General features: G+C 48.4%; 1 protein-coding gene across 3 annotated transcripts in view; it reads right to left on the bottom strand.

The window, feature by feature from the left end:
- NTN1 (netrin 1) overlaps positions 1-13,839 on the bottom strand; it is a 212,988-nt gene that overhangs the window by 34,341 nt on the left and 164,808 nt on the right. The window lies entirely within an intron of this gene.

Genomic DNA, 13,839 nt, shown 5'->3' on the forward strand with positions numbered 1-13,839 from the left:
TGCTGCAACGTGATGATGTAACAGCAGTAACCTGCATTACCATAAGAACATAAAAATGGCCATGCTGGGTCAGACCAAAGGTCCATCTAGCTCAGTATCCTGTCTTCCGACATTGACCAATGCCAGGTGCCCCAGAGGGCATGAACAGAACAGGTAATCATCAAGTGATCCATCCCCTGTCGCCATGACACTGCACTGTGATGTGCAAATATACTGGCACAAGGTGGCGACAAAGTAACGTCACATGCAACCATGCGATGGCCATGTTGCCATGGCCGCACTGCACCTTGGCACTGTAACAATTTTAAATGACTTGGATGTTGGTGCTTCCACCATTGGCCTTAGAGGTTCTGGTGCACACGGCTGCTCTGCTGCAAATGGGCCCAATGGGAGGGGGGGATGTAAAGGGAGTGAGAGTTTGACTCAGGCAGGAGGCCAGGCTGAATCGGGGCAGATATCCATACAAAAAACATCTTTCTTACCTCTCTCCCATTTTTAAGCAGTTTTTGGTAATCCTTAAAAAAATGCAAATGCCACTGAGAGGCCCCAGAGCTCTGTGACTAAGGGCCGGGGAGGAGGAAAGCAGGAAAGGGAAGCAGTGTCAGTGAAGGGCAAGGCTGCCAGGGCACAAGCAGATGAGTCATCTGCCACTGGTCCCAGCAGGGTTTGCCCAGATCCAGCTGATGGGAAGTTGCAGGTGACTTTCTGACACACCTCCCCGAGCTTATGTTCTGACCTGATGCAATTTGCTGCTGGAGATAAGCCTTTGGCTGGAATGTTCTAAACAGAACCGTGCAGTGTCCGCCTGTATCTCCTCCAGCGTTGGACCTGATCTTCTGAAGTTGCTTGTAGCACTATTGCCGCTTACAACCTTGTGGCCATTCCGCCTCTATTTCCCCTTCATACAGGCCCCTTTAACTCACTCAGTCTCCAGTGACCTTGTAAGGTCAAATCCCCTAATTTGCTCTTCACCGGCACTCCTCAGGCTGGCAACAAACTTTGTCAAATGTCCAGAACAAACACACAGCTTTGCAGCTCACCTTCCCTCCTGTAACTCCAGCGTGGTCTGGCTAGGACTCTGCAGCAGCATAACTTGCTCCTCATAGCTGCTCCATCCACCAGCCCCAGCTCCACACAACGTCCTGTTTCCCAAGCATCCCGTTTACAGCCAAGCCACCTGTACTCCTCTGGCAAGCTCAGCTACTTTCCCAGCCATGCCCCTCTTTGCAGCATCCTGCTGCCTTTTATATTGGAATCACTAGATTCCTCTCAGGTGAGGCTCCTCTTGCCATCAGGGTTGCCTGAGCTCCACGCTCTCCAGCCCACACACAAGCCACCCTGTTACACTGCTCTTATTATTTGCATTACTGTAGTGTCTGGAGGCTCCAGCTGAGACCAGGGCCCCATTGTGGTAGGTCTTGTCCAAACCCATAGGGAGAAATGACCCTTGCCTGGAAGACCTCACAATCTAAATAGACCAAGGGTAGAGGGGTAACAGAGGCACAGCGTGGGGAAGTAACTGGGATCTAGGAACACCTTACCCACCACTCTCCTAACCTTGGAGAGGTGCAGAAAGCATGAGCGGTTTCTAAGCCCACTAGAAGCAGCAAGGAGTCCTGTGGCACCTTATAGACTCACAGATGTATAGGAGCATGAGCTTTCGTAGGTGAATACTAGGGCCTTTGTAGCTGCAATAGCTATTTGAAACGGGAGTTACTCTCCAGAATTGCTGGGGAAGTTTGTTCTATTGAACCTATGCTGACTCTGGTGGGAAGTCAACACTCCAATGCGTGATGAAAATACAGACCTCTGCATTAGCCAACTGACTTCTGCTGGGACATACCAGGCATGCCTAAGTAGAAAGCATCAATAGTGCCACCCTTACTCCTCAATGTATGTATCCTACTCCAGGAGTAGTGCCACGGATTTCAGTGGAGCAAGTTACTACTCAACAGGAGCAAGAGTATCAAAATCCGGTCCTGTGTTAGGTAGAACCAGTTGGAATGCACCTCCTGTATTGCTAAATATACAAGGTACAGCCAGGAGAAGTGCAGTTGCCCAACACCAAGGGACCAGGAGTCAGGTTTTCAAAGGTATTTAGGCCTCTAAAGATGAAGATAGGCACTTAATGGGATTTTCAAAATGTTTAGATGCTTAACTTGATGGGAGTTAGGGTCCTCGGTGCTTTAAAATCTGGGAGAATTCAAAGCCCCTGATCCCAGACCCGGCCAATTGTTTTGGTGCCAGGTCACGTTTAAACTCAGAAGCAGATTATTTTCTGGTTCTGGCTGGGATGTGGCCACAGTCTTGCTAAGAGACCAAGATGATAGAAATTCCATAATGGCTAATCTTCCAGACTTCCAGCAGTTAGGGCTAAAATCTTGCAAGATCTCAAAATCTAACTCTGATTCCACCTCCAACCCAAGCCCTAGCTCCCAGACTAATCCTAACCAAATACACACACGGCCTCATCAGCCCATGTCCATTCACTCTTATTGTTCTCCAGACACTAGTCTCTTGACTGCTATCAACTTTATTCCCATCCCTCAGAAGAGTGCAAATGATGATAAATTGCTTTGTTCTCTCTAAATATGATCTAATCAAAGTCGGGGCCAGAAGCAAAACCTATCATTTGAAACAACACGGTTTTCCATGCCAGACGCCCTGCTGAGATTCCCTACCATGCTCCCAACCTGCCAAGAACCTTTTAAATGGAAAAGAATAGCCGAGGGCCAACGGATTATAGAAATCATTACGGCTCTTTGTTTTCTTCTTCTAATGTGACCCTGAATGTCAAGCAAGACTTGAAGTTTGTCCAATAAAAGATATTACCTCACCCACCTTGTCTCTCTAAGCAAGACTTGAAACACACTGGAACAGAGAGTGGATATCCCATAAAAGCATTGGCACAAAGTTTTAGCTGGAATCTTTTATAATATCTAGCCCTTTCTTTCACTAACCCTCTAGGGCTTCCATTCTGACAATCATTCAACTGCCCGTCCTCAGAGGTTTCCTCTGTAATCCTTAAACCTGTCTGCGTGTCATACCCTCTGCAGGGGTAGAGAAGGGCCAGAACTTGGTTGCAATTCATATCAAGGAGATTCTTTATGGAGGCTGCAGTCACAGACAGATTCCGTGGTTCTCTCTGGCTCTCAGACTGTGCTGACTAATGTCACCATGAAGGGCTACCCTAAGTCCTGGATTGAACTTTGCAGCCACAGGAGGAACTGCTGATGACCCTGAATTCCCTTTGTTCAGACCACAGGAGATGCACTCTCCTCTTTTTGCAGCGACACTAAATGGCAGGCCAATGTTTGCAATGGGCCAGACAACACCAAACCCATCCTTCGAGGGCACAGGCCATGTCCAGGATGGGTTATTTTAATGTTGACAATGCTGAGGACCTGTGAAAGATTCCAGATGATGAACACTGAAAGAAAACTTGTGTGGAAGAGTCTGCAAGGAGAACAAGTCCTAAGGCCCTGACCTAACCAGAACAGACAGGGTTCTGACCAAGCGCATCTGGCTAAGCAACATGCAGATCTGAGACAAGCAATCGGATTAATTGAATATGCAGCTAATGGGATTCTAGTCAGGAACAACAGGCAGGACGTTTTCTGGATACTAATGCACTACGATGATGATTATTACTAATGCTTTGCCCTCCTATAGCACATGTCATTCAAAGATCTCTAAGCTTTATAAATACTCACTAATTAGGCTTTGTAATACCCATTTCACAGAAGAGAAAATGATGCACAGAAAGATGATTTATCCAAGGCCATACAGCAAGTTAGTAGCAGAAGAAACTAAAACCCAGGAGTTCTGTCTATCAATCTGCTGCCCTAACTGCAGGACAACACAGGGAGCAAGTTACCACATCCTGATACTTGTACCAAATGAAATGAATGAAAGGAGCAGCAGGGATGTAATGTTAGTTATAAGCTAGAGCAAAAATGCCCTCTTGGATGAATGGCTAATGGTCGCCCAGCCTAATCTACCCCAGATGGCAGAGGCTGCCTTGTGTCTGCTAGCTGGTGGGGGGACATGACCAGTAGACAGAGTCCCTGATCTGTGTCAAAGCTTACTTCGGAGTGCAAAAACTCCAGCCAGGTCCAGTGTGGTCCACAAGCACCACCTCTACTAGAACCAAACAGGAGATTCGTCACTGGCTGAGCCAGTGGGAGCTGTTCTGAGCATGTCAGTACAGAAAGGCTTTCTGTCCATCTCCTATAGCTTGCCCTGTCTTAGCATCAGGTCCAGAAGTACTGCTAGAGAAAGTGGGATTAATCCCAGACCAAGAATCACCCTGGAGTTTGTCTGGAACCATGCATGGAAATGAGCCCACATCTCTTCAGGAGCTTCAGAGAAGTTCAGCAACCTTTTCTTGTGGCTTAAATTCTCAGCACTTCCCAACCACCAGGCTGTTCTCATAGTATTTCCAGTTGGGCTGAGATTACGAACTCCAAGAAACCTGCCCTTGTGAGGTTTCCAAACCCAGGAGCCTGGGATAAGATTCAGAGAAGTATCCAAACTCGACTGACTCTCCAGACCTTGGCCTGCCAGTATGTACTTCTTAAACGGATATTGCATTGAGTCAGCAATCAGCACATTCGAGCACCATGGGCTCAGTCTTGCTTTTAGGGCAGGGAGTAGCATCAGGGCTGGTGATTCTTAACATGACAGGAAACAGCATAACGGTGCCCAGCAAGGATTGCTGGTAGCTGTGATGTGAAAACATCCTCTGTGCTTCAGCAGCTGTGGATATGAAGATACTGTGAGCCTCATGCACCAGGTGGAACCACTTTAGTTCTTAATTAACTATCTAGTTCTATGTTCTGGGCCTGGCACACCCTGGCTTTCACCACTGTCAATGAAGAGTAATTCCACTGAAGTAAGGGAGAGCTGGATCAGACCTTCCTACTCTGCCCTCTCTTCCTTTTTCCTCCCTCCTCACATCTCTACTTTCTGGGCCAGTGCCTCAGCTGGTTTAAATTGAAGTCAATGGGCCAATTCCCCAGCTGGTATAAATCAGCATAGCTCTAATGAAATCAGGAAGGCCGGATCCCAACTCATGTAAATCAACGTAGCTCCAGTGAAGTCAATGGGTCACATCCCAGCGGGTGTGAATCCGCAGAGCTCCATTGGTTTCAGTACTGATTTACATCACCGGTGGATCGGGTCCCCTGGCTCTCTCTCTGTCTTTCACCTTCTGAGCTCTCTCCTTTCTCAAACTGCTAGAAAACCCATTGGAGACTGTTTCGGATGACGAATTAAATCTCTGAAACACAGCTCAGATTTTGTGCTTGCAAATGAGCTGTGCTGCATACTTAATATTAAAAAGGTCGCCTCTTAGCCAAGCCAAATGCACACAGAGAGCGCTGTAGTCTATTACACTAACGTTGCCTAATGATTAAAAAAAGATTCCGCTCGAGTCCATCAAACATAATTTCAACAGCTTAGACTCCGGTGGAAAGATTTACTGTGCTGCTGCTCCCTTGCTGAAAGCTGATCGCCGAGCCAAGCTCCAAGGGTTGCTGGGTGCGGGGGTCGGAAATGGGGAGGAGACGCGACTTGCTGACAACTGGAATACACTGAGCACTGCTGCAACACATACAGGCCATTAAAGGGATGTAGGATTCTCCCTGCCTCAGTTATTTCTCCCTGTGTTCTTCCTCGCCATACGCCCATTGCCTACTAGGCTGAGTGGGCCTGGTCTGATTGTGAAAGGTGCTGAGTATCTACAGCTCCCACTGGGTTCCATGAGAGATGCGGGTGCTCTCTTGCACACCTCTTGGGTTAACGAGGACCAACCATGGGGTAATCCCCCTCTAGATGAAGGATCCCAGAGACCAAAGGACGTGGCTGAAGCATCGAGAGCGGGAGCTTCCTAGCAAATAGGTGAATAATTTTCACCTTAGACATTCTACTCACCCGCTGTCTACAGACGGAGTGATAGCGACCAGGACGACACAGGGCCTGCTGCGAGAGGGAGGGGAACCTGTAGTGTAGTGTAGGAACTGAGCTGTAAGGGCAACGGGGAAGAGTCAAGTTGCCATTTGTCCTGGTCCCATGGGGAGCATTTCTGGGCTGGAGGTTTTGCCCTCTGCTCTGCCTCTCAGGGATAGGCTGGAGGATAGAATCAATCCTAGCTATTTCTTAACCATTACAGCTGCCGCCATGTCCCTGTTCGGTCATGTTTTGGCGGCCATAATGCTAATGGGTCAGGTGACTTCCTGGAGTGGGTGGAGACTTTCCACCCCAAACAACTCCTTTGTTTTGAGCCTTGCTTCTCCGGCGAGAAAGCTGAGTTCTCCTGTCTCTTCCTGCCTGACAGACATGATCTCTTGCTTGAGAACATAGCGTGCTCTCCCACTAAACCCAGCCAGCACAAATTGCATCTGGGACCCGCTGACTCACAAGGTTACCCATGCACTCTCCTGGATTCAAATGTATTTAACAAGGAGAAACTACAGTATAACTCAGCACTTGTCACTAGTCCAGCACCTTCCGTCTGAGGGCTCAAGTGCATTACAAACCTGAACTAACCAAGCCATACAAACTCCCTTCATTGTATCATCCCTGTTCCCCACAGATGGGGAAATCAGGGCACAGAGAGGTTTAAAGAGCCAGTTTTCAAACGTGGACACCTAAATCCATATTCTTGACCCTAAATACCCATTTTAAGCACCTAAATTCTGATTTAAGGGAGTAGATCAGCACTTGGGTGGCAAACAAAGGACATTAAGTGCCTACTTTAGGCATCCAAATTAGGAAATTGAAAATACAGGAAATCTGAGGCAGGACTAAAACCCAAACCTCAAGATTCTCAGGTATATGTTCCTCCCACCAGCCCATGCTTTCCTTTTTGATGGGCTGTAGACCTGCCAATATCAAAGAGAGGGGAAACATCATGAAGAAAAATCTTACCATATATCATGGGAGTGACTGGATGGTTTTCCATGAGAAAACATGAACTGGGAAGGCAGTTACTGAGTCTCAGTGGTAAACTGAGCAAGAGGGAGTTTGGAAAGATGCAATTGGTACTACTTGTTCTGAGAGCGATCCAAGGTCTTAGAGCAGGTGGCAGGAGGCTGTTTTGTGTCCATCTCAGCTTAGTAAAATATGTCAGCAATGCATTTACAGGCTTTATGGCGCTGCCAGTCCCTTTGATCTAGCTAATTCTCTGGCCATGTGAAGGGCTTTCACGGCTAAACACCTTGTTTGTTTTATTAATTTTTTTTCTCCTGAAAAAAGTCACTTTATTTTAGAAAACAATGTTTCCCCTCCATCTTTTTAGGGAGTGAGGCATGGTGCAGTGTCAGGTGCTGGACAACCAGCCACACTCAGCTCTACCAGTGCACCTCCTTCCTGATCTGGGAGAAAACTGAATGAATAATGGCATTTTTGGTTCAGGAACTAACCTGAAAAATCCAAAAAAAATCACAGATTGATTCAAACTGAAACTGTATTTTTGGAATTTTTTTTGCTGAATCAAAAAAAAAAAACTGAAAAAAATTTCATTTAGGTTAACCCAAAACAAGTTTTTTTGGTTTTTTATTTTGTTTTGGTTAATTTTTGGGTGATTCCCCCCCCCCCTTTTTTTTTTTTTGTTTGTTTTCTAAATGAACCACATTTCTAAGAAAAATGCTGTTTGGAACTAAAAAATGGAAATAAAATGTTTTGAAATGGTCAAAATGAAATATTTTGACTTTTCAGAACTTTTTTTTTGACATTTTTTTCAGGCCAATCTGTTGTCAAATTCAATCCAAATTCACTAATTGTTTCAGTGCTCCTCCAAATGCATTTTTTTCTCCAAATTTAATATTTACCAAAAAATTTCTGCCCAGCTCTAGTTGGAACAGTGCAAGGCAGGGACTTCCCATCATGCCCAGGCTAAGCTGCAACCAGGAAACTTACTTCATTTGTGATTTAAAGATGATCTTCACAACTCTACTAAAACCACCCTGCAGTAGTGGAAACCAAATGCCATTCAGATATAAAGAGTTAGAGACATTTAAAACCATTTTGAGATTTGTGTGCCTAACCTAAATACTGATGTAACTGTTGAAAGACGGATTTAGGTGTTTAACGTTAAGCACCCAGATCGGAACATTTGGCCTCAGCACATCAGTGACTGAAACTCACCTCCCCCCGACTCCTGCTGCACAGTCACAAGGTTCAGATGCACCATGGATTGCCATCTTTCACCTGGTACAACTCAGAAAGCCTCCCCTGCCTGAGAAGGCTGCAGTAGTTCTAGTATTAGTGCATACAGGCTGTCTGTTGGTGTGAGGTGAATCTGGTCCCCGGCCTTGTCCCCACCCCCCAGTAGTAAGCATTCTTCAAAGTGTTCGAGTTTCTTGTTTTGCGCCTTGAAGGGTATGAAGGCAGGCTGTCATAGAGCAAAGCAGGAATACAGAGTGTTTGGATTTCAAACACGCCCAACTCCGGCACTTCATCCCGTTACAAAAATCGGGTTGGCCTGAGAAATTCAGATCTGGGTCCTGCTTTGTATCTCAGACACCCCCAAAGGGTTTTGGATCTGGGGTGTTGGTTTGGGGCTCTCGGTTAAAAAGACAAGACTTCAGGAAAAAATGGGCTTCACTTCCCCCTCCTCTCCATCCCCCTCCTTCACCTTTTCCCCCCATATGCAGCCTGTATGCTCCAATGCTGCTGTATTGTAGATGTGACTAGAAGAATGAATGAGAAGGCGGCTGTATCAAGTAAAAGGCCCCATTTCAACTCGTTATGCACCAGAATGGCTCCTACCCTGTTTATTTAGGGGATTCAGAACCCACCTCTATTGTGCAGGTTTTAAAGAAAGGCTAAATGAGGTTTATAAAGTGCTCTGCAATTAGGGTTGCCAACTTTCTACTCGCACAAAACCGAACACCCTTACCTCACCCCTGCCCCACTCCCTCCTCCGAGGCCCCACCCCTTCTCCGAGGCCCTGCCCCTGCTCACTCCATTCCTCCCTTCCTCTGTCGCTAGGGTTACCATATTTCAACAAGCAAAAAAGAGGACGGGAGGAGCCCCGCCCTAGCCCCGCCCCTGCCCCTCCCACTTCCCGCCCCCCCAGAAGCCCCAACCCTCCCCCCGTTCCTTGTCCCCTGACTGCCCCCTCCTGGGACCCCTGCCCCTAACTGCCCCCCGGGACTCCACTCCCTATCTAAGCCTCCTTGCCTCTTGTCCCCTGACTGCCCCAACCCTTATCCACACCCCCACCCCCAGACAGACCCCTGGGACTCCCACGCCCCATCCAACCACTCCCCACCCCCTGACAGCCCCCCCCAGAACTCCCAACCCATCTAAACCCCTCTGCTCCCTGTCCCCTGACTGCTCCGATCCCTCTCCACACTCCTGCCCCCTGACAGCCCCCCCAGAACTCCCAACCCATCTAAACCCCTCTGCTCCCTGTCCCCTGACTGCTCCGATCCCTCTCCCCACTCCTGCCCCCTGACAGCTCCCCCCCAGAACTCCCAGCCCCCTACCCCCCGCTCCTTGTCCCCTGACTGCCCCCTCCTGGGACCCCTGCTCCTAACTGCCCTCCAGAACCCCACCCCCTACCTAAGACTCCCTGTTCCTTGTCCCCTAACTGCCCCCTCCTAAGACCCCCCCCAACTGCCCCCCAGGACCCTACCCCCTACCTGTACCCTGACTGCCCAAAACTTTCTCCACTCCCCTCCAAAAGCCCCCCCCCGTTTCTTGACTGCCCCCTCCAGAACCTCCCTGTCCCTTCTCCTGCCCCCCCTTACCCTGCTGCTCAGAACAGGGTGTTGGGCTCTGTGCCAGCCGGACACATGGCTGAGCTCCCCTGCACAACACAAAACCCGGTCCCTGGCCCTGCACAGGGCTGCGGGACCGGGCTGCAGGAGGAGGAGCTGCCGGCCGGCTCAGAATGCAGGGAGGGGGGGTGGGAGGAGGAAGCTGCTCCGGAGTCCAGCCCGGGACTTTCCTGCAGCCCTCCCAGCCGCTCGCTCTGCCGGGGGAGGAGGAAATCCCGGACATTGTGAGTGCTTTACAAATTCCCCCCGGACGCTATTTTTAGCACACAAAAGGAGGACATGTCCGGGTAAATCCGGACGAATGGTAACCCTATCTGTCGCTCACTCTCCCCACCCTCAGTCACTCCCTCATTTTCACCGCGCTGGCTCAGGGGGCTGGGGTGCGGGAAGGTGCTGGGGGTGCAGGTTTCGGGGTGAGGCCAGAAATGAGGAGTTCAGGGTACGGGAGGGGGATCAGGGCTGAGGCAGGGGGTTGGAGCACGGCGGGGGGTGAGGGCTCCGGCTGGGGTTACAGTCTCTGGGGTGGGGATGGGGATGAAGGGTTTGGAGTGCAGGAGGGTGCTCCGGGCTGTGATTGAGAGGTTCGGAGGGCGAGAAGGGGATCAGGGCTGGGGCAGGGAGTTGGGTTGCGGATGTGTGTGTGAGGGCTCTGGCTGGGGGTGCGGGCTCTGGGTTGGGGATGAAGGATTTGGGGTGCAGAAGGCTGGGATCGAGGGGTTAGGAGGGCGGGAGGGGAATCAGGGCTGGGGCTGGAAGTGGGTCAGGGGGAGCAGGCTCCAGGCGGTGCTTACCTCAAGCAGCTCCTGGAAGCAGCGGCATCCCCCCCTTCCAGCTTCTACGCGGAGACGTGACCAGGCGGTTCTGCACGCTGCCCCGTCCACAGGCACCGCCTCCGCAGCTCCCATTGACTGCAGTTCCCGGACAATGGGAGCTATGGAGGTGGCATTTTGGGTGGAGCAGCATGCAGAGCCAACCGGACAGACAACAGCCTGGTCAGCAGTGCTGACCGGAGCTGCCAGGAACCCTTTTTGACCGGGTGTTCTGGTTGAAAACCAGATACCTGGTCACCCTATCTGCAATGCTAAAGTAGCAGGTGAGTGCTATGTATGATTGCTAAGGTTCCCAGCTAAGCCTGCAGAGGGGAAAGGCTGGTGTATTTGATTTTTTTTATGTGAAATTCACCGCTGTGCAGGAGGGCCTATGCACCCTGGAAGACCCACTTAAGCCCTATTTGGGGCACTTAAATGAAACCTGAGTGGGGTCTATGCACCCTTGTGCTGTCCCTCTGTGCAGCGGTGAATTTCACCTTAATTCTTAGCTTCTCTTGTGAGACTACCATCAAAGAGGCCTTTCTAGTGACATGGACACATGCAGCCCACTGGGACTGGACTGAGATTCACCAACTTCGTTTGCATAGACCACCAAAGAGTCATCAGATGACACTGACTTTAAGTCACTAGGAACGTGGGCTTTGTTTGAGCCACGGACGTCAAGGCGAAAGGCGCTGTATCCCAGTGCCTGTGCCCTGAATCACTAAGTCTGCCAAAAGACCTCTCTTTGCCACCCCTTTTCAGATCCTTTCCCATTTCCTTTTTGATTCTTGGGCACATCACACAGTTCTTGGTTCCATGAAACTCACCTGCTTTCAGGTTTCATTACAAACGCAGCATTTGCTGAAAGATTCCCCCCATTTCACAAGGACTTTCAGGTAAATATGAGCTGAGATTCTCCCTAGTATTTTATTGTTTAGTGTGGAAAGTGTTAAAAATCCAGGTGTAAACCCCACATCTGGAAACAGGGAAACAGTTTACTTTATTCCTCTGTGAGCCAAAACTACAATATTTTGCACAGTTAAGTTTAGGATGCTAAAACTAGAGATAAACCTGAACAAACCTTCCATCCCAATCTTAAATCGGAGGAAATCTCAGATCTAGCTCTGGATCCATATCCTGGCTTTGAAGCCTGCCTCTGCATCTACAACGGGCTGGACCAAACCCTGGATCTGAACCCATCTGGATCTGGATCCAAACTTGATGGTTTGAGCCCACCTCCCATAATAACTAAGCTATCTAATCTACATGCTGTCTTCATACAAGCTACTCATGTGACATGTAATCCCCTGCCAATGGCCTAGGAATTGATCCTATATTACATTGAACCCTGCCTGTAAAGCCAATCAGTCCAGGGAACTGGACTGCAATGGGGATTTCTCAGCAGGGCCAGAAAATTATATCGTGACCATAGCAGTGCAGGCTGTGTGCATGTGAGTGCATTCCATTAAATGATTCTGGGGATGGATTGTTTCGTAGGTAAGCCAGCGCTCTCCGTGTTTTGCACATGGGAAAAGCATTGGCCAGCACCACAATGGATCAGCAGAATTTTTCAGCCTGAATTGATTCCTGCCTTTGCAGGGCTGGGCACTTTATTTGACTCATGCTCAGGCTGCAAATCAAGTCTCCAAACCCCTTTATAAGGAGAGCTTTCAAACCAAAGGCCTGCCACAGTGAACACCTTCAGCATGTGGTCAAGGATGCAAAGGAAAGAACCTGGGGTGGGAAGGTGGTGTTTGCAGGATTGGAACCAAGATTGGGGCAGGAGTGAGCGAGTGGACCCCTCTCCATGGCTGCTCATGAAAGCTGAGGCACACATGTGTATCACACAGAGATGGGGGATCAACACAGAACTATGAACTGACGTGAATCTTTGCCCAAAGCGTGAACTAAAAAGAAGTTACATTTGGAGTCGGTGGGTGGGTCAAACATGAACATGACATTTACATAAGCCATGCTGAAGCATCCCAAAGCATTGTACCAACTATAGAGCAGGAATCAAACAGCACACCACTGTAATCCAGCCATCTCCGTGGTGCAACTATTTAACAACAGGATGGAAGGTAAAGAATATCCTATTCTGTTGTACCTGGGGCAAAATTCATACCTGACCGTCTACTGAAATCAAAGGAATTAGAGCAGCGAGGAATTTGGCCCTGAACTTTTGGACACTTCTTCAAGATGATCATCCAAACCTTTTGTGCTTTGCCCAGCACTAGAACCACCGCAAGCTCCCATCCAAGGAGAACGGTTTTAATATTTCTGCAATTTTACCACAGCTGATGTTTCCGTAGCAACCATTAGACTAATTCTATAGAGTGCCTGTTGTGCTGCCCAAACATGCTCCCTCCAAACTAGCTGCTACTTTATGTCCTTTGCTGGCCTTATGTCCCAGGGGAGGGCAGGGAAGGGGATGCTACAGGAATTGCCTTTTTATTTGCATACTTAGATATTGGACATGGATGGGGGGGGTGTTAAAAATGTACTGTGTAAAAAGCACAAATGGCTAATCACTCTGGCACTGCAGAGTAATTCAATACAAAGCATGGGTGGGTTTATTAGAAGGGTGAGTGACTTGTTGATTACTTTCAGATTTTGCATTGTGTGAATTGCAATGTGAGGCATGGCCATACAGGGGACATCATCTCTTGGGATTCAGACAGAATTGTGGAGACATGGAAAGGAATGTGTATTATTCTGATTATTTATTTTGGCTTGGAACTGATCAGATTATAACATTTCGGAGCATCCTTCTTTAACATAAAAGCAACCTAGTGACAGAGAATCCCTTACTGTAGTTACTTTAAGAGCCATGGTTTCCACACTGTTAATTTCTTCTGCATCACCCCACACACTTTATAATATCATTGACAGGGAAATGCTGAGCGTTACCATAAAATATGGTTATTTGCAGAGTCAGTTTAAATTAGGGTGGACCCCTGTAGCTGTGATGAATTACAGTAGTTAATATGTATAACGTGCTTTGAAAATATGAAGTTCTATGTAACTGCAAATTATAATTCTTAATTATGATGATGATTGCATGAGACTGAGCATACTCAGTCCGTGTGGAATTGCACCCCACTGATATGAACCCCAACTGCACCTCAAAACTCAAAAGTTTGGGCAACATTTGCAAGCTCTTGTATTGGGCTGAGCCTGGGATTAAGGTGCCATAATAATATAATAATACTTAGTATTTTATAGGGTTTTCTATGTGC

This window comes from Malaclemys terrapin, chromosome 13, assembly GCF_027887155.1.
Source record: "Malaclemys terrapin pileata isolate rMalTer1 chromosome 13, rMalTer1.hap1, whole genome shotgun sequence".
Lineage (NCBI taxonomy): Eukaryota > Metazoa > Chordata > Testudines > Emydidae > Malaclemys > Malaclemys terrapin.